This window comes from Trachypithecus francoisi, unplaced genomic scaffold (assembly GCF_009764315.1).
Source record: "Trachypithecus francoisi isolate TF-2019V2 unplaced genomic scaffold, Tfra_2.0 Lachesis_group8, whole genome shotgun sequence".
Lineage (NCBI taxonomy): Eukaryota > Metazoa > Chordata > Mammalia > Primates > Cercopithecidae > Trachypithecus > Trachypithecus francoisi.
Window position 1 is genome coordinate 21278742 of NW_022681473.1, and position 21948 is coordinate 21300689.

Below are 21948 nucleotides of genomic sequence, written 5' to 3' on the forward strand. Positions count from 1 at the left end.
TTTTCTTTTGTGAATTATCCAGCCACGGCTGTGCCCTTCCATTTTTTTCTATTGATGTATAAAACTATAGTACATACCTCAAATCTTCTGCACTTACAAAAATTGTTTTTTCCAAGTCTTAATTTAGAATTCTTCTACCTCAAGTAGAAGAATATAATAAGAGTGTGTTTCATTTACTTCATATACTTCCTTTTAAAAATCTGTTAGGATGAAACAATTACAGAATCCTATGTGTCTAAAAAATTAATATGATATACATAAAGCCATTTCACAAATATTTTAAAATTAACTCCATTATATTACGAATTCAAATTCTATCAGAAAGTAATTATAGCAAATGGCACAGAAAAGCTAAAAACCACCGTCTTCATTTTAACCCTCTACTACAATGGGCCCTTTTTCCTCCTTATAAACTACATATAATCAATACCTTTGGTTAACAATTCAAAAAAAAAGACACAAGTTGGCTACTCTTTTACTACAACTTTATTGAAAACATATGGCTCTCCCTACCAAAAATGAATTATCCTTAAAAACAATTTCAGGGCCGGGCGCAGTGGCTCAAGCCTGTAATCCCAGCACTTTGGGAGGCCGAGACGGGCGGATCACGAGGTCAGGAGATCGAGACCATCCTGGCTAACACAGTGAAACCCCGTCTCTACTAAAAATACAAAAACTAGCCGGGCGAGGTGGCGGGCGCCTGTAGTCCCAGCTACTCGGGAGGCTGAGGCAGGAGAATGGCGGGAACCCGGGAGGCGGAGCTTGCAGTGAGCTGATATCCGGCCACTGCACTCCAGCTTGGGCGACAGAGCGAGACTCCGCCTCAAAAAAAAAAAAAAAAAAAAACAATTTCAGGTCAGGTGCAGTGGCTCAAGCCTCTGATGCCAGCACATTGGCAGGCTGAGGCAGGCAGAACGCCTGAAGTCTGAAGTTCGAGACCAGCCTGGCCAACATAGCAAAACCCCATCTCTACTAAAAATAAAAAATTAGCCAGGCATGGTGGTGGGCACCTGTAATCCCAGCTACCCGGGAGGCTGAGGCAGGAGAATCACTTGAACCCAGGAGGTGGAGGTTGCAGTGAGCCAAGATCAATCACACCACTGAACTCCAGCCTGGGCAACAGAGTGAGACACTGTCTCAAAACAAAAAACCATAAAAACAATTTCAAATCCAGACACATAAATTTATTTCCGAGTTAAGAAAACAAGAAAGTGGTTTACTAAAAAATAAAATAAAATAAAATAAAATAAAATAAAATAAATTTTTTTTAAGATTGGTAAACATATATAGAACTGCTTTCTTCAATTCTTCTATGTGAATTCAAGGATTTCTCCCTATACTGTCCTAACACCATTTTCACATTATATCTAGTGTTGGGCAAGAAGTGCTTTTCTGATTCCTGCTGAAATGGCCAAATCATACATCTCTCGTCATTGTCTAAAGACCGTTAATAATAGAAAAAGAAGTTACAGCTATACATCCCTGGATTTTTTTGCAGGCCAAATTCTGGAACTCTGTGAATCTGGTCCAAGTAACTAGCTCATTTTTACCCAAAAAAGAAATTCAATATTTATAACATTTTAATTATAAAAATGTAATATGACAATGACTTATTAAAATCATGTTATTATGAATAATTTAGGTGAAAATGGTTCTAAGTTGAAGCAAATAATTTGAAAAATAGTCCAAAATAAACAAAAATGTCATTTAAATTCTGGAACCCCACAAAGGCACACTGAGAGAGAAAACTGAACAAAAAGAAAAATAAGGAAGGCAAAGGACAAAGCAAAATGATCGTTTATGATTTTTTTTTGAGGCTTTAAGATACAGAATCCTTTAACTGGTAGGACATATGCATATGATCTTGCTTTATTTTTAATGGAAATGAATATCTTTTAATCTACATTAGGTATTTTGAAGTAAGTGTTGGTTTGCTCTGTCCTGCCCATAAAAATCATCCAATACTCTGACTTCAAAAACACAGGGCCCAGCAGGGCAGAGATAATATATTCTGTCCTGGAAATACATGTAGGAAGAATCAAAAAATAAAATTCATCATTAATAAGCATAGAAGTTTTAAAAACACCATTCCTCTTTCTCTCAGAAATCTTACTATCCTGTCAGGGTGACAGGTGGAAATACACTCCATGTTTAAGGGTACTGGAATCTAAAACGAAACGTACCAAATTTAAGTGTATGAACTACAATCAACAATTCTTCCTTTTCAAATAATATTAATGAAAAATAAAGATCAAATTCGGAATGGGTGATTTTGTTGTTTTATATGCAGTTTTACCCTTACAAATGTTCACAAATGTAGAAATGCATTAATAAGAACTGCTTAGGGTCATGTGTGGTGGCTCATGCCTGTAATCTCAGTCCTTTGGGAGGCAGGAGGATCACTTGAGACAAGAAGTTTGAGACCAGCCTGGACAACACAGTGAGAAACTGTCTCAAAAAAAAAAAAATTTTTAGCAAGGTGTGGTGGTGCATGCCTGTGGTTCTAGCAACTCAGGAGGCTGAGGCAGGAGGATAGCTTGAGCCTGGGAGTTTGAGGTTATAGTGAGCTATGATCATACTACTGCACTCCAGCCTGGGTAACAGAGTGAGACCCTGTCTCTGAAAAAATAAATAATTGCTTACTTTCAGCAATGTGAATAGTTATATGTGGAAAACAAGAGATTAGAAAGAACCTGAGTAAAGGCCCCAAACAGATATACTCTGTTCCCTTCTTGGCGTCTCCAAATTTTGGCTACCGACTAAAGTGAAAATTTTTTTTGGTCATGTTCCAAGTCCTATTATTTGGAAATAAGTTTCCTTTTTTTTTTTTTTTTTTTGAATGAACACAAGAATTAAAGGCTTTCATAACATCCTAGTCAAGAAAGTTACCCTTTGGTGTTATATCTCATTGAAAACAGTTTCGTTGAAACTGTGCAAAGCCTGGGCTTCAAAAAGACGTATCTTTTGACCTATCTATCAAATAGGTAAACACAACCTTATGAATCATGCTCTCCAGAAAACATAAGTCGATTTTACCACATTTTTTTTCTGAAACATCTGTTGCCTTTGTATATTACACAAAACATTTCATACTACCAACAGAACTGGAGTGATAAGGATGGGAAGCAGAGTACCAAATAAAGGATTAAATACCAAAGTTCTTGGACACAAAAACCTCACCACTTTGTAGAGATGTGACTACTTGCAAATGTCTGGAAGGGCTCTACGCAAATGCAGAGATGAGTTTACCTCTAAACTCAACAAAGTATGTACCTTTCCACTCTCAAAGTCCACGCAAAGCACCTTCTAATGAAGTATTTGTTCTGTTTAACTCAAGCCAGAGGTAACTTGGCAATTAAAAATTCATGTATCTTCTTTCAAGGCAAATGGGCACTGTGGCTGTGGTTCATTCTAAATGATTCTACACATCTACAAAGTCTAGCCATCCAGTCTTCCTAAGATACAAAACCAATTCACCAGAACAATAGTATTTGACCACATCAACAAACAGTAACAAATATGGACAATATGGATCATTTAAAAATAAATTTCTCAAACTTTTTTTTTTCAATTGCCAAGTTAGTTAATATTCTAAGACACACTTAGGTCAGGTTAGAGGGAAGGAAATACTTTCCTGAGGCCTGACTAGCAAACCAACAATATTAGCCTATCCATACCTGAAATCAGTTTCAACAGAATCACATGTACAAACCCAGCCAGCTTTGCTGCTTTCTCTACCATTACTACACATATATTTTTTGAGATGCAGCCTCACTCTGTTGCCCAGGTTGGAGGGGTGGGGTACAGTGACGTGATCTTGGCTCACTGCCGACTCCACCTCCCAGGTTCAAGCGATTTTCCTGCCTCAGCCTCCAGAGTAGCTGGACTACAGGAACCTGCCACAACACCCAGCAATTTTTTTTTTTTTTTTGAGACAGGATCTCACTCTGTCACCCAGGTTGGAGTGCAGTGGCACAATCTCAGTTCACTGCAATCTCCACCTCCTGGGTTCAAGCGATTCTCCCACCTCAGCCTCCCAAGTAGCTGGGATTACAGGCATGCGCCACCACACCCAGCTAAATTTTTAGTATTTTTAGTAGAGACGGGGTTTCACCATGTTGGCCAGGCTGGTCTCAAACTCCTGACCTCAAGTGATCCCCTGGCCTCGGCCTCCCAAAGTGTTGGGATTACAGGCACAAGCCACCATGCCGGGCCCCATTACTATATTCTAAGCAAACCCAGACAATAGGGGAGTTATAAAAACCTCATTCATTGCAAAACATCAAAGGACTTTTTAATGATATGTGAAAGTGGTTTATTTGGTTTTTATATGCACTACAATAGCAAGAAAAATGGAACACAAGTTTTACTCTCTCTATAAATTGTTTCTGTCACGTGGTGGTCCCTAAAACTAAGACTTGATAGCTGATTTCCAAAACCACTGTTGTACCTTATTTCAAATCTCCCACCTTACCAAACTTGAATGAAAAAATGTTTTAGATACCAGTTCTATTTGTGGGAAAAAGCTTTTAAATACTGCCTGAAAAATGGCTTTTCATGACCAGTTAGGTTTCAAAACTTACAAACAACAACCAGACCATGGAAATAAAGCGGAATTTATGGAGCAGTACATGGTGGCAGAAACTGAGGTCCAATTCGTGTAGACAGATAAAACAGGTACTGCCATGCCTGGCTATCTGTTACCCTGAGATTCTGATACACGAAATTACACATCAGTACACAGTGCTTCATTTAGCCTCAAGTGTTGAACGAGTACCCAATATCAAATATCAGAGTCCCAACATGCAGAGAAACTCTGAGCCACGAGTAAGGTAACACAGCTCAAAGCCAACCTAATTTCCATAAATAAACTCAAACAACTTCACAGCACCAGGGAAGCCTGGGCGAGCTGGCTCCCTAGAACTAAAGGTACCTGCAACCCTGGTGTTCGTTTTAAATTCAGTTTTGCACACATATCTTTCTACAAGCAACTGCAAAGCTCCCAAGATTTAGGAACACATCCAAGTTAATAAGAAGGCATTTCACAGGTAGGAACTGCCTGACACTGCCTCTCAGCATTAGCAAATGAGGGGAAAGTTCACCACATGCAAGGGAAAGACAACCACACGACCATGGGCACGTTCATAACTCCTGCAACTGCTCACACCCCAAACCAGACAGACAACACCCAGGACACTGCTGTACATCTTACAAAATTGCAGTTCTTGCTTAAGTCCCACCAGACCCAAGAAAAAGAGCCCAGTCCAACCCCAAATTGGGCCATGAGTACCAACAACCATATGGACAGAGCCAAATGCTCTAAGAACAGTGGAGGGTGCAAGCTACAAATCACAACACAGAAAGCACACCCCCATATGCCTAGGCGCTGGCCACCCAGATATTTCAAAGGCAGAATGCCAGACGACCAAGGTCCGGCCGGCTGGGACCCCTCACCGACCCTGTAGCCGCTACAGGCCCCTTGACCGCTATAACGACGGCAAATCCCAATGTTAACCCGTCAGGCTGCTCGCCCACCTTCCAGGAACACAACTAACAGACCCTTGGCAACCTGGGGGGCTGTTGGTGGCCTTCTAACGGGGCCGACAGCCCCCCAAACCCTCCGAAAGGCAAAAACTCTTAACTCCCTGCTTCGGCGACGGCCATCACGGCAAAAAAAGCAGGCTTTTACGACAACTCCCACAATGCCCGCGGCCTACAACTCCCAGTGTGCACCGGGTGGCGCCGCGGTTAACCCTGTAGTGGCGCCGGGCTGGCGAGCCCTGCACCGTTTCCCCCCCCACAGCCAATTGTTGCACCTACTTTCACCCTTTCAATCTGAAAGTAACTTCGGAAATTTTCTCAAACACCTACAGTTATGCTATCTAGCCGCCTTCCCTTATCACACAAACAACCTCAACTGCCCAGAAAATTATCCCTGACAGAGAAGCATTTGTTAATCTCCAGAGCACTCCTCATAGTGTCAAATGTTTCCCATTTGAAAAGGGGACACTTAACTTCAATTAATCTTCCCCTTAGCCTTCATCATTTTCCAACATTTTTCTAAATTATCATACTCCAGAGATGCGTGTACTCAACACTATTAATTTAAAATCTGTTTTCTAACTTCTGGGAAGCAACAAGAGAGAGACTATCCTACAACTGCCCACAATGTTCTACATCTCTCCATTTTATAAGACAAATTTCCTCCAATATATGGTCTTAAAAAAATTATGCGACTCCAAGTAAGTCCTAATAAGAAATATCAAATATGGGCAATATATTTTTTAATTTGAAGTTAGTTTTTTTTTTAGGGGAAAACCTGGGTTGTGTCAATATACTTTGGTTTCCCTTTCACTCTATTGATAGATAATCAGAAACATAATAATGCTGCTTTATTACTTTTTAATTTTAAAATGCCAACAAGCAACAGGTAAAGAAACATTTTAATAAAATTTGAAAAATAAACTAAGAGTTCATTCTTTCAGGCGACTGCACAATTACATATTTTATTCATAAATGAACTCCTTCAAAGTTTTTCTCATTTTAATCAAAAGTAAGAGTTTAAAAATGCATTTTTTGAAATACTTTGCCCATAATTTCAGTAAAGATTAACAATCACGTTTAGAGATCACTGTATCATCAATATAAGTTCAATATCCTGTTTGTACATACAGTACAAACTGTAACATGCTCAGACATATAACTGAGAGAAAAAGATATTGTTTACTATTTGATGCATGCACTAAGGCAACAACTAGAATTCTCCCAAATTATCTGCTATTTTTCTCACACCCAAATATAAAATGAAATGTACATAATGTCTGATTTTTCCACAGAAACAATTTGCCATTTGAAAGGGCAGTCAAAATGTATCATGAATTTCAAATCACAAAACTCAGAAATCCTAATACACACGCAAAAACCTAAAGCCTTGTTGGAAAGACACATATTCAGTAAAACTCTACAAAATTATATTTTAAATGTGCCCCTTACTATTACATTTAGCTTATTAGTAAATTTTTAATCTAGTAAACTATGATGAGAAAATACTTCATCATTTACGTCTTCACTCCTGTACAATATGTAGTTTCCTAAACAATTAAGACAAATGCTATATACCAAGATATAAAAAAATTATATATTCATATATATTTGGAATTTTAGTTTATTATACTAGTTTAGCATCTGTACATTTCTAGTTCTCACCTAACTCTTTAGTTAGTATTTTGCTAGGCAAAGCTCTATTTTTTTCCCTGTTTTTTTTAATAGCTGCCAGGCTATAATATTTTAAAGCATATTTTATATATTATTCTCCTGATGTTAAAATATATGATGATTCATAAGAAAGGCTCGAAAACGAGTCAGAAATGAAACTGATCTCATATATTTATTACGTGTTCACAACTCTCTTCTCAGTACTATAAGATTATATTTTCCATTAGGAGATTAGTCTTTTTTTTTTTCTTTTAACGGTTCAAAATATAAGAGGTAAAAATTGATATATTAAAAGGCTTTACGTAAAGATTACATTGGAAATAATTTTATAATCTTTTCAGTTTACCCACATCATTCTTTTAAAAATAACTTAGAAGTTTAGTATATTTTAATTAAGTAGTTTAAGTAGGTCTTAATCTATATACTTAATATTGATGTAAATGTCTTTATAAGAAGAAAACAAATTTATTCTAGAAACGAACTCTTCAAATTTATACCAAAAATTTTAGTATTTTCCCTCAAGTTTTTAGATTCTATTTCACCACATGAATTTTTAACATATATTTTTTAAAACCCTAAACTTTATACTAAGATTTAAAAAATATTTATATATAACAGTATTAATATGTTTAAAATTAGGAAAAATTTTGTATACTTTTAAGAATATATATATGCTAATAGAAGACAAACATTGCAGTCTATTTCTTTTCCCAAATGTGGCACTGGTGACAAAGCTAGACTGTGCAAATTTGCATATTTACAACAGATTCTATAATTTCTGAAACTACTTGTTTTATTCTATTAATTTCATAAAATACTTCAAAGCATTTAAAATGTTTGTTTAGACAATTTAATTGCACTTTTAATCTGCTTTCAAAAATCTGATTTTCACATATGTATTTTATACTGTTCATGGAAGTAAACTGCACTAGTAGAATTATTGCCAAAAATAGAATGAGTTGCAAATATTCTAATAGGCTTAAAAAGTTAGTCTGTCTCCTTTTCATATGTTACCAACATAACACAATTACCAAACACTGAAGAGTTCACACAAAGTACAGGTTCTTGCCTGATTTGGCAAATTATTTATATTTGCATTCTGACTCTACAAAACAGTATTTTCGCAGCATATGAGTATATACCAAAGTTTATGCTTCCCTGTTACTGCACAAATCTTAATTAACTTTAATTCATGGGCCTGCTTTTAAAACAATGACCAGTCTTTCAAATTTATCAAAATAATTTCTTTATCACATTAGTTTACATCTATGTTTAGGAATATTTTAAATGTCTGAAAATTCTCTTGTTTTTGATTTGGTAAATATTTTTTAAAACTCTGTGCCAGAATCACAACTTTTATTTTAATTTGGTTATGTCTTAAATATTTTTAAAAGATGACTCACGGGAATCCTCTTATTCAGTCTATGAGAACGTGCAAAAAAAAGGGTCTGTCTCATTTTTTCCCCAACAAATTAATCTTTTTTAAATGAAAAATTTCTAACTACTTTCGTTTTATTTAAAAGTCCTGCTTTCTATCATCTTCATGACGTTTTACATCAGTTAAGACAAGCAAAGTTTCAGTACATGATACTTCTTTCGTCTAGTTGAAATGCTCTTTTCAACCCATGGATAAACAATAGAAAACGTTTTCTTACCTAAAGAAGAAAAGTTTCACCTTTAAACGAATCTCCAAAAAACTCTTCAAATTTCTTCAGGAGATGAAATTTTTGCCATTTTCCTATAGAAATAAAAAAAAAGTAAATGATTATGATTACTTCTATTCTGTAAAAAATCACGATGGGCATACAGATATTTGTATTTTTTGTGTCCTAATTTTATGTAGCAAGTCTGAAATATAATTAAATTAAATTAATGCTTCAATTAAAAACCCCATTTTGAATTTTATCACAGATAGTAGTTTCTGATATACTTAGTTTTTCTGCATTTTACCCTGCCACTGACATATTTTGGGGGTCTTATTAATGACTCAATAGTTTTAATACTTTCAATATATTTAAGTAATTAACTAGCCTTATCTATTTAAAAATATTTCCTAATACATAACAATTCTTATTTTATATATAGTTTCTATAGTCTAAGCTTCAATAAACATATGAAAGAAAAAAACTAAACCCTAGAATTTCTAACTTTCGAAAGGCCTTTCTATCTTCAAATCAATTTCCTCAAACAGAGATATTTAAAACCCTGCATATTCTAAGATGGAAATACTAAGTACTCAATTTAGGCTGAATTTTTAAAAACAATTATACTGCTTCTCCTTCTCCCTCTTTCTGCCCACAATTTTCTCTCCATTTTAATGCAGGTTTACATTCATGAACTCACATGCCTCCTCTCCAAAGAAAAATTATTTTCTGCTTAGAAAATTTTCCGATTTCTTACATATTCCCTTCATTTCCCATAAGGATCTACTACTTCAAACTCTAGAGGGGGAAATGAGAATTAATTATGCTGCTTTCCCCCCGACCACCCAGTGTTTTTCCTATACCAGTTTTCTACTTATTTCATCTATGATTCCACCATTCCCCACTTAGCTTTTTTTTTTTTTTAACAGACCAATAAAATTTGCCTAACATTCTTCTCCCCAGCATTTGAGGGCATATTCTGATTTTATTTTTATGTTTTCATGTTTACTCACAGTTTAGTTAAGCTTATCTCTCCATACTCCAAACATAACCAATTTTCACTCCCTACTAGGTACTTGTGGACTTGGAATTTGCGAGACCCTGCGAATTTCTTGTTCTTCACCAGGGCATCCCGCTTAGGGTTCTCATATAGGTGAATAAAGTTGGAGAGCACAGCTGAGTGAGAACCACAAGAAAGAATGCCAACTGCAGACACCACCCCTCGTTTCACAAAAAGTGTCTTGCTCAGAACTGACCCTGGTGCTTCCCTGCAATATAGAATGTATAAAATCCCCAGGCACAGACACTAAAAAATTGCTTTCCCTTATGCCATTCTTGGCAACCTTTGGTTTCCTAAGCTGATTTTTTTGTTTGTTTGTTTGTTTGTTTCTGTTTTTTCGTTTTTTTCCCCGAAGGATGTAACCTTTGTGGTACAAGTTTGCAAGTACTAAGCAGAGGTTTCTTCTATGGATAGAAGAGACGTCAAATCACAAGCCCAAGCAATTTCTAGGGCAGAAGCAGCAGGACCTACTCTCTCCACCCAGACTAAAGGCTTGAGTGCTCCCTCTCATTTTGCCTTGTCAGTGCTCTCGAGGGGCTGTAACTAGGCTGTGCCTCAGTTTCTTCATCTCTAACTTGATTCCGTTACCCAGCACAACAAGCAGATGCTGAAGTGGGAGCAGCCAGGGGGAAGCAGAACCAAAAGGCAAAAAGAAGAACGACCAAAACTAAGATGGTATTCAGCCCTCAGCTCTACTCGTTTTCCTGAAGCCTTTCTCCCAGCAAGGCGGGCGGGCTGTGCTGTTAGGCAAGGTTGAGGCGTCCAATATGGAGAGCCTCTAATATCTCCACACCTTACAAAAGTGCAGATGAGAAATAAGTGCAGTGTTTTCCTTTTTAAATTAAAAACAATGGCAAACTCAAAGCCTCTTTCTGAAGTACTTAAAGACATGGTAGGTAAACAATGCTTTTTATAAAAAATAAAACACAAGTGGGTACAGAGTCATAAAAATCTTATCTTTGATTCACCCTTGGGGCTGTTGGCTTATTTTTCTCCATGTAAACAGACACACTAGAGATGTGGACTTTCACAAGTGTCCTCATTCAGACCTGACACTATTGGAACCGGGGAGCTCGCACAGTGGGGAGCCCTTAAATCTTCGGAAAGACTCCCTCCAACCCAACCCTGTCTCGGGAAACTGTCAAGGAATATAGCAAAGCATTTTTAGTGTTCTGAAAGAGGACTTCAGTCCCTCCCCTGCTCAGAATTCCATGCCAAATTAATCTGACTCATTAGTTCCTATTGAGACACACTGTTATTTAAAAGAAAGCATTAGGCATAAACTTAGTTAAAAGTAATTATTTAAAACACCAAGATATATTAATCTTAAAGAGTAAGGGATTAACATAAACTGCTTACTAGGTTCAACACTAGATGCAAATAGATCCTTCATTTGCTGAAACCATCAGTGCTGCCAAGCTCTCCCCCAAACTTCCTTTAAGAGAATCAAGTTCCTAGAAATAATAAGAGTTTTCTTTTTCATCAACTTTTAAACATTAGCTACAAATCCAATCAAAAACTGTTTAGCATAAAATTAGATTCTCTCTTTGCCCTTTCTCCCCCTTTCTCTTTTAATTAATTTGGGAAAATTCACTGCCTTACCCACTCTACTTTCCTACCTGGACAGCACTCTATCTAAAACTGAAGGAACATCCACTTTCCCTTCATCCTGACATGAAATCTCTCTTTAAACACACCACAAACTTCCCTGATTTCACTGTACTGAAATCCTGGCCAGATTTCACCAAACTCTATTCTCACAGAAAAGTAAAATGCAAAATGAGGGGGTTGTACCAGACAATCTCCAAGGTCCCATTTAGCACGAACATTCTATATGTGTCTATGATGATCCAGAGAAACTGGAATATCGCCATATAAGCACCCGAATTTGGACTTCATTTCTGTATGTGTTACTGCTGCATCTCTCAGTCTGCTTTCCCTCCCCCTCCCAGACACTGATGGTTTATTTAACAGAGCCCTCACTGAAAATCTGCATTCTGACAAATGCCACAGAGACAGATCTATCCTTGACTCCACCAGAGAGCCTTCAAGTGCACAGAGGGCCATGGTAATAATTAGCTAATTATTACTCATTGGCTTGCCTAATATTAACCACCTAAATATAACCCCTCCCCACCCATGATGGTATTTACATATCACTTTTTCTCTTACACATTATTGAAATTTCACAGCTTTAAAGACAACCAGAAAAATATATGCACCTATCTAGTTTATGGACACTGTGTTTCTATGAACTTGTTGTTGAATTACAAATTAACACACATTTTTCTGGGCGAACAGTCTCCTATTAACTCTGCTTCTTCAACATAAATTATTTCTTTCTCTAAAAAACCATTCTGTATCACTGATGATGATAATGCAGCACCTGTTTCTAACCCAATAGAGGATCTGTTAATACTGCTGTAGCACATTCTTCTAAGAAAAACAGTAGCGTCAGCCGGGCACCGTGGCTCACACCTGTAATCCCAGCACTTTGGGAGGCTGAGGTGGGTGGATTACTTGAGGTCAGGAGTTCAAGACCAGCCTGACCAACATGGTGAAATACCGTCTCTACTAAAAATACAAAAAGTAGCCAGGCATGACGGTGCATGCTTGTAATTCCAGCTACTCGGGAGGCTGAGGCTCTGGAGAATCGCTGGAACCTGGGAGGCCGAGGTTGCAGTGAGCCAAGATTGTGCCACTGCACTCCAGCCTGGGTGACAGAGCAAGACTCCGTCTCAGGAAAAAAAAAAAAAAAAAGGAAAAACAATAGTGTCTACTTATCCAGTCACTACCATCATCAGTCTCATCCTCATTGGCTGTCACATTTACTGAGAGCTTTCTAGGTGACAGGCACTGTTCTAAGCACTGCATGTTTAATAGTAACAACTTTATAATGCAGATCCTATTATCATCCTCATTTTATAGACAAGAAGAAAGGTTAAGCCATTTGCTCAAGGTGTGTTCTTAATGAGATCCAAGTTTAAACAGCACATATTTTGGGCACGGAGCTGGCCCGCTTAATCGCAGTGTTACACACTGCCTCCCAGATGAGATGATTTCCATGTGCCCTTCTATCTCTAAAATTCTCGGATTACTGAGCACTTGATTACCTCAGAATATCTTGTCTCCTAATGGATGAATTAGGCATATTAAGAATATCTTCAAAGAATGATGTAGGTTGAAAAAATTAAACAAACAAAAAGAATATCTATAGAGTTCTGAAGATTAAAAAATTTAATGGAAAGCACTCAAAACAGTTCCTGACACAGTAAAAAGTTTGAAGAAATGTCAGCAATTATTATTTAATTGGAGTCTCTTAATTTGCAGATGATGAAGAGACTGAGGTCAGTAGTCAGCTAGCAAAAAAAAATTAGATCTGGACTCAGATGTAATATATCCTATTTCTGCTTCTTTTTTTTTTTTTTAGAAGACCATTTATTCATGTAATGGTAACTCCAGAGACATGCCTAAATTTTAAGAATGTAATAGATCCTCGATCTCATGTTTCTTAGTCCAGGACCTTAACTGTTGAACTACGCTCCTTCTTCTCTTGCTAAAAGGCAAACTCCAAGGAATCAAGAATGCTGGATTCACTTGTCCTTTCCTCCGAGGACACAGCCCAGCTTTGCTACCAGTAAATCAACAGCAGCAGCAGTTTTGGAAGAGCAAGCCTACTGAAGGCTTCCGATCTACTAAAACCATCTCCATGTTGAGTACAGGGTCAAATGGTAAGTTTGATTTGGTGTGACGTAGTTCTCACCAGATGCTTGCTAATTTAAAATAAGCCCATTTAATATGTATTATTTGAAAAATAAATAGGCGTTCAGAAGGAAAGGTGCCCTTTCTTGTTGAAACAAAAGTGGGACTTTCAAGGGTTATATGGGTAATACTTATATTTTTAATATAGAATATTTGGGCATGTACTTGTGTACAGCAATGAATCAAAAGACCTAAAGTCAACAGCATTGAAGCTGGGCTGCGTACCCCCAGAATGTTACGTAGAAACACGCCCTTCCCTATTTGAGTATATTTCCTTTCTGTATCCTCATGGCAATACATAAACATACACATTTTGTGATAAACAAATGCTATCCCAACATATCCAAAAAGGATTGCATTACCTGGGTAGAACATAGCTACTAGAGTCATAACTATTCAGAAGACAAAAGAAGCATTTTTAAGAAGCACATTAATCTGGTAATTCCAAAGATCATTAAAATCAAATCATCTTGGTATCGTTTATATTCTCAAAACTTGTCTCATCCTCTTCAGACTTTCAGTTAATTTATACCATGATACTGCCTACTCTAACTTCTCCTTCAAGTTCCCATGCACGAGTCCAAGGTCCTCAAACCCTTTTGTGTTTGTGACCATCTTCAAGGTGCTCTCTTCCAACCCCTGGGTTTAAAACCCCAAACATTTCAGCACTTAGCCGAACAAGTGATAATAAGAAAATGATTTTGTTTTCATCTTTTATGTCTCCTGTGCTTTTCTACAAACTCAATTCTACAATTTAAAATACATTTTTAAAAATGAGTGGTATTATTGCACGGGATTTTCATTCTCTATTAGTTTATGTGTTACCATACGCTAAGAACATTGAGTTTGCCTGTCAGTCTGGACAAATTGTAAATCCAGGCTCCCCTCTTGTGCATGCACAAAAAATATTATCTCAATAAGATTTTACCTTATTATTTATGTGTGGTATTTTTTAACATTACAATATTGGATCTAAAAGTTTTTTCATTATTATTATGGAAATTTTCAAACAAACAAAAGTAGAAGAATATAACAAGCATCAATGTATCTATATCATCTCTATTTCATAGTTATTAACATTATGTCATCTTTTCTTCAGCTTTTTTTTTTTTTTATTTGCTGAGGTACTTTAAAGGAAGTTGCGGACACCATGGCACTTTACTCCCAAATATTTCATCTTGCACATCTAAAACGTAAGGACATTTTCCTACATAACCACAAAGCCATTATCACACCTACAAAATTAACAGTTATTCTCTAATACCCAGGCCATATTCTAATTTTTCCACTTGGAATCTAATTTTATTATCAATATCCTGAAGTCTTTATTCTGTCATCAGCGACAGTACACATGCGTTCTTAAATAGAAGCCATCTCTAAACTGGCTAATTCCAACCAATTCTGTTACAGAATCAATGCCCTTGCTAAACTGCTCCAAGCCCATCTTCTGTAGGACCACCTCATATCATCCAATCCCACCCTTCTGGATGTTACTTTAAATCAAACACTGGAGAGAACTGGATACAAGATCCTGTGGAATTTCGAATAGATATTTTCTCTCAATAATCAGTGTGCATGGGGAGCAAAGAGAGTGGGAAAAGGAGACCGCAAAACTTAAATGTAGTCACACAGTTTAAAATGGGGTTGTTTTGCCTAAGAGTTCAGTACCGGTCTATGTAAACCAATCTGTGCTATACGTAAAGGTGTTAATTTTCTATAGAGTCAAATTCGCTGAGGCTCAAGAGGAAAAATAAGGCATTCTTCCTTTAATCATTTAGTTAATTCAGTAAAACTGAAATTACAGCAGTTTGTGGGGGTGGAAGAGTTGGATTATTTGGACTTTTCTTGCGGTGAGAGGTAGAGGCATTGGTGAGAGGACTAGAGTTAGCTGACTTAAATTTTAAGTCATGCTCAGCCATAGAGACCAGGTTAAAAGGTCCCTCATCCTTTGGTAGGAAACAAGAAGAAGAAAAGAGAAAACAGGTGACCTAAGGTTATTTTTTCTCTTTAATTTCACCTGCAAATTACCTGTTTTTAAAGAAATGCTAAAGTATCTTAAGGTATATGATACATGTGTCTTTTTTTTTTTTGAGATGGAGTTTTTGCTCTTGTTGCCCAGGCTGGAGTGCAATGGCGTGATCGCAGCTCACCACAACCTCTGCCTCCCGGGTTCAAGCAATTCTTCTGCCTCAGCCTCCCAAGTAGCTGGGATTACAGGCATGCACCACCATGCCCGGCTAATTTTGCATTTTTAGTAGAGACGGGATTTCTCCATGTTGGCCAGGCTGGTCTCGAACTCCCGATCTCAGGTGATCCACCTGCTTTGGCCTCTCAAAGTGCTGGGATTACAAGCGTGAGCTGCCGCGCCCGGCCACATGTGTCTTTCAAATTGAAACTGATGCAGACAAGGGAAGATGGCCAAGAGTTTTGTAATCTCTGAAACTCGAAGCTGTCTTAATAGCTACTCTTCCATACCATTTAGGGTGGGAACATTACTTGGAACAGCTAAAAACATTCTTTCTCAACCTCTCCCTTCGGTCATTCTCCTTCTCTCAGAATCCACAAGGCTACCTTTAAAATGTGTACTATGTTGTTGTTTTTATTTTATTTTATTTTTACTTATTTTATTTTATTTTATTTAGACAAGGTCTCACTCTGTCGCTCAGGCTAGAGTGCAGTGGCACTGTCTCAGCTCACTGCAACCTCCACCTCCTGGGTGCAAGTGATTCTCCTGCCTCAGCATCCCAAGTAGCTGAGACTACAGGTGCCTGCCACCGCACCCTGCTAATTTTTGTATTTTTAGTTGAGAAGGGGTTTCAGCATGTTGGCCAGGCTGGTCTCAAACTCCTGACCTCAGGTGATCTGCCCACCTTGGCCTCCCAAAGTGCTGAGATTACAGGTGGGAGCCACCGCGCCTGGCCTGTTGTCTTTAAATTGTGATTTTATTGATTTACATATGACTGAGCTAGTTAAGGAAACACACATTTTTTTCACTGAACTGAAACTGCATGGGAAAAGATAAACACACCTCCTTTTAGATGAGAAATTACTTAATGGGTACAACATACATTACTTGGGTGATGGTTACACTAAAAGCCCAGACTTCACCACTACATGATATATCTATGCAACAAAGCTGCACTTGTACCCCTTAAATTTATATTAAAAAACCCCTCCTCATATGTAGGACCACCTCATATCATCCAATCCCACCCTTCTGGATGTTACTTTAAATCAAACACTGGAGAGAACTGGATACAAGATCCTGTGGAATTTCGAATAGATATTTTCTCTCAATAATCAGTGTGCATGGGGAGCAAAGAGCTCCTCCTCTTTACATTATAACCAAAACATATCATATTATGCTTTTCTCAATTTTTTTCTTTTTAAATAAAGGAACTATAATAAAAAAGTATGAAGTAGAAAATATTTACTGATAGTATCAGAATTGAGTGAAGCATGCCCATCCACTCTCAGCTATATGCCACTTCATTACAAATCTCAAAGACGTGCCACATACCCAAATGTCCATTTACAAAAATATGTTTAGAAATGCCTACATTGTACCTATGATAACTTATCTACATGAATTGTATATAGAGTCAAGATGAATTGCTTCCGAAAATGGGGCTAAAAAGCAGCATGGACCACTGGAATCCAGACAGTTCTAAATATTTTCCTTTAGTCACCAAGAACTTTCCAGAAAAATCAATAAATAAGTTAGTTTGTTGGCCACCTCCTGTTACCACTCTTTTAAATAAATCCTTTAAAGGAAGAAAAATGGCAATACATAAGTAGGAAAGAAGAGCCGTAGAGGAGCCATGGTGATCTAAAAACTAGGAAATCCACCCCCTTCCAATGACATCACCTTTCTTTTAAAACGAAGTTCACAGGATAAGCAGTTCTGTGCTGTGCCATCCTGTGCAGACTCTCCACTGTTCAGGCAACAGGATGTCAGAAGCCTCCCTTACTCATTTAAAAAAATATCTCCCGATTAGCTTTACATGCCTACTTCTGAAACCATTGGTCTTCAAGTTGGAAGAGTCCTCAGAGATCATCTAATTCAATTCATTTACTCTATAGATGAAGACAAGAGAAGTAAAATGACTTACCAAGGCCACGTGAAGTGTTGAATTGTTTATCTCCTTAAACAGATGACAAAGACCTCAAAAGAGGAAACTGCCAAATAGTAAACCAGGGTCGTGATAGAGAATAACGACCCAAATGAAGAGATTAGGATCTGTGCTTTCTGACAATTTTTTAGAAGAAAAATGATTCGGGCCATTTGCCCCTCCTCCTCCCCCTCCCTCCCTCACATACACTGCTCAGTCGTAGCCGACCAGCTGCCCCCAGAGCCCTCTCCAACCCAGGTGTGGGCCTGTGAGGAGGGATGAGAGGCCAAAGAGGAAACAGTGCGATAGGGGCAAAACGCAGGGTACCTGATCTGTAGCTGAAACCGCGATTCAGAACAAATGACCAACTCCCTGGAGAGTCAGCTATCTATCAAATACCAACAGGGTGGTTACTTTCTATCGGAATCCATAGCCCATTGCAATGTGTAACTGCACGATATGTTTAGACCACAGCAGCTAAGAGTTTAATGGAGAACAATTCTTACAATGAAAGAAATGAAGGAGGGAGGGAGGGAGGGATGGAGAGAGAGACAGAGAGAGAGAGAAAGACAGAGAGAGCCAGAGAGAGAGAGAGAACACCTTTTATCTGTTCATGCAGCCGCCTCATATAGGAACCTACTGTCTCTCAGCATTCCTGTTAAGTGTCTCCTTTTTAGGATTGGTCAGAAGGAGCTCGGCTGGTGCCTATTAGAATGGGACATGTTCTGGACAAATTGGAAGAGGCCTTTAGGAATTCTGAAGGGAAATGTTTGGAAGATCCTTTACTATCTCAAAGCTCTCTTATTAAATACTTATAACGAGATGCCTGGGATCCCTTACTTTCTGCCCAACCTATATTTCTTCAAAAAGTCTTAGTTTTCTTTTTAGGGCCAAAACATCCACCACGTTTTCTGAATGCACCAACCTTCAGTCTCCTTTGTAGTCCAAGCCATATGTCCAAGAAACCAACAGCCCTGACTTTTGAAAGAAAAAAATTACATTTTTTAAAAAAGACATTATTGGTCGGGTGCCGTGGTTCACGCCTGTAATCCCAGCACTTTGGGAGGCCAAGACAGGCGGTTCACCTGAGGTCAGGAGTTCAAGACCAGCCTGACCAACATGGCGAAAACCCATCTCTACTAAAAATACGAAAATGGGCCAGGTGTGGTGGCGGGCACCTGTAATCCCAGTTACTCCAGAGGCTGAGGCAGGAGAATTGCTTGAACCTGGGAGGTGGAGGCTGGAGTGAGCCGAGATCGTGCCATTGCATTCCAGCCTGGGCCACAAGAGCAAAACTCCATTTCAAAAAAAAAAGAAAAGAAGAAAGAAAGAAAAAGAAAAAAGAAATCATTAAGCTATTAAGACCTTGTTTTAAGATCAATGTTTCAATAGAAGCAAAATATTAATTAAGGCAGTAAATATCCAACCACTGGAGTCTTCATCCTTTTGTCCCCTTCATTACCAAGTCATGCAGCTAGGTTCTTAAAAGGAGATGAACTTCGTAGAAACAGCCAAGTTGAGGTGGCCGAACCTTCCTCCACAGTATAATCTGTGGCAAGATACTTCACTGCTGGACATTAGGACAAAAGTGGCCACCAGAGATACCTAGATGTGCTTGTCACGTTTTGGAGTACGCTTCAAGGTGGTATTCCCTACAAAGTCGGAGGCATGAGTAGCAAACAGAATGTAGGGCATCAATCTGAGTAAACAGAAAACAAAAAGGTACCCTACAAATCCCCACTTTGAGTATAGATGGGCCTCTTGGAATCTTGTCAATGATCATCCCAAAACACAGGCTGTCAAAACTACAAGAAGACTTAGCGATCATCTAGTCTAATTTTCACTTTTTTAAAATTCACAGGGATCCATAGAAAGGAAATGATTTGCCCAGAGTCGTACAACCAAAAAGTTGAAATTGGCCTTTCCATTCAATTCTTTTTTTCCATGGACTGAAATTCCACTTTTCCAAAATGCTTACCCATACGTTTACCCTATTTAATAGTATAAGGAACCCTGTAGGCTAGATAGAGTATTAGCCCAATTTTCCAGACAAACTACTATACAAGTTTACACCAAGAGTCACTGCCAGATCCAGAATCAAAGTCGCATCTCCTGAGGCAGAATCAGATATTCTACCTATTGGTGTCTGGAAACAATAATGTTTCTGCTGATTCAGTATCAGCATTTGCACTTTGTATATTATGATTTTTCTTTAGTATCTCAACAAATGAAACAAACACATGTTGTTTGGAGATCAAACTAAATACAAATAGTTACCCTGAAAAAATAATTTCAACACTGCATCCAGAAGTTGATTTATAAATTCCCTTCTGGACCCAACATCAGGTTTTGCTGTCGCTGGAAGTCCAACCCTGTGGGCTTTTTATTTCATAGTGATAATTTAATACAAAAAAGAAGCTGCAATCACCTGGAATTTACCAAACAAAATGAATGCTAAACACTATTGAGCCTGTGGTCCAAGTACTATGTCCTTTGGGATACCTAAGGAGAACTTCACCAGGCAAGCTCAATAAACTCCATGAATGGGACCATTGTGGGATTTTTAACCATCTGCCATTGGACAATTCCAAACTACAACCACAGTCATCTGTGTTGGTTAGACTCACACAAAATGTTTAAAGCTTAGAAGCAGGAAAAAATCAACAAACACAAAGGACAAACAAAAATGTAATGGTAGCTTTCTGAAGATAAATTTAGAGATAATGAACCAGACTCACTCCTTTTATGAATAAAAACATCACAGGTGGCCATAATTTGAATAACAGGTCCTTATAAGACCCCGTTAGAATCATATAATTTATCAAGAAGTCTGTCTAAGTTGTTCATTGCAAAGAGATCTAGCTATTGCAGATAAGTTTGTCAGAATCAGCCATTAACTAGACCTGTATATATTCCAACTATATTCCTCTCTGTTTGTGGAGGGGAATAAAGATGTTTCTTCAGATATAATCACCGTGTTTCCTAGAAAATGCACCAGGGGAAATCAACATCCAAATCCACCAAAATGGAAAAAAATTGGTACGGATGGGATCATGTTTGGTCAAGTAACTGCTTTACATCAATCACAAACATAGATCCAGACATTGGTTGAAAGATGAATGGTATGGATTATCAGTTAGGATGAGTGGCATTCTTAAATGCTCATATCATATAGCCCATAACACTTTTGATTAAACAATCAAATGCTGTCGCAAAAGTCAGCAATGCTTGTTTAAAAATTACTTAGATGAACCTCTAAGCTTTTTGAAAAAGCATTTATTTTAAACATTTTATTAAATTATTAATTTAATAAAAATTGTATAGTTGACAAATCGTAATTGTGAATATCTATGCCATATACAATGTAATGTTTTGATATCTCAGACTTTTTAAAGAGAGGTTTTGGATAGCTCTATTATTGGCATAATATCACAATTTAAATACAGCCACAAACACAATAACATATAAAACCAAAAATATATGAATGTATGCTTCCATACATTTCTTTGTTTCTCATTTCTTTAGCCATGGCTATAATGCAGGTTAAAACAGAAAACAAGATTAGAAAGCTAACACAGCTCTGCAGACAAAATCCAGCCAAATCTGTATTAGCACACAATGTTTTTAAGTCAAAGTAACCTGAAAAACTGGGGAGTGAGGGTGTGTGTGAAGTGGTCTTCTTGTCCATTTTTATTAACATTTATATTTGTTCAACATCTTTTTGGGTAGCTGATTTATTTTCTACCTGTATATTGCTCATGTGAATGCTTGACAAATCCGGAGAATTAAAAATGCTTTAAAAGATTCTAGTCAATAGTGACAGTGGAAAGTGATCAAGACCAGAGGGTTTTTTTTGTTTTTGTTTTTGTTTGTAACATTTAGATAGGAAAAGTGACAACAGTTGATAGCTGCCAAGTAAGAACTAATAATGGTGTCACTGAGAAGGCTTAAATGAAATCATTTTTATGGGGGGGGGTAAGTTACAAATAGAAAGTTCTTCAGCAAAATGTGGTATCACTATTAAAAATAAGACATAGGAAACTGACAAAAAAAAAAAAAAAAAAAAGAGCCATTTTTGTTTATAAGAGGAAAGAAAGTTTCACTGAGGTGGGGTCTCCCTAGCAATTAAAAAAGTCATTACTTTGTAATATTTATT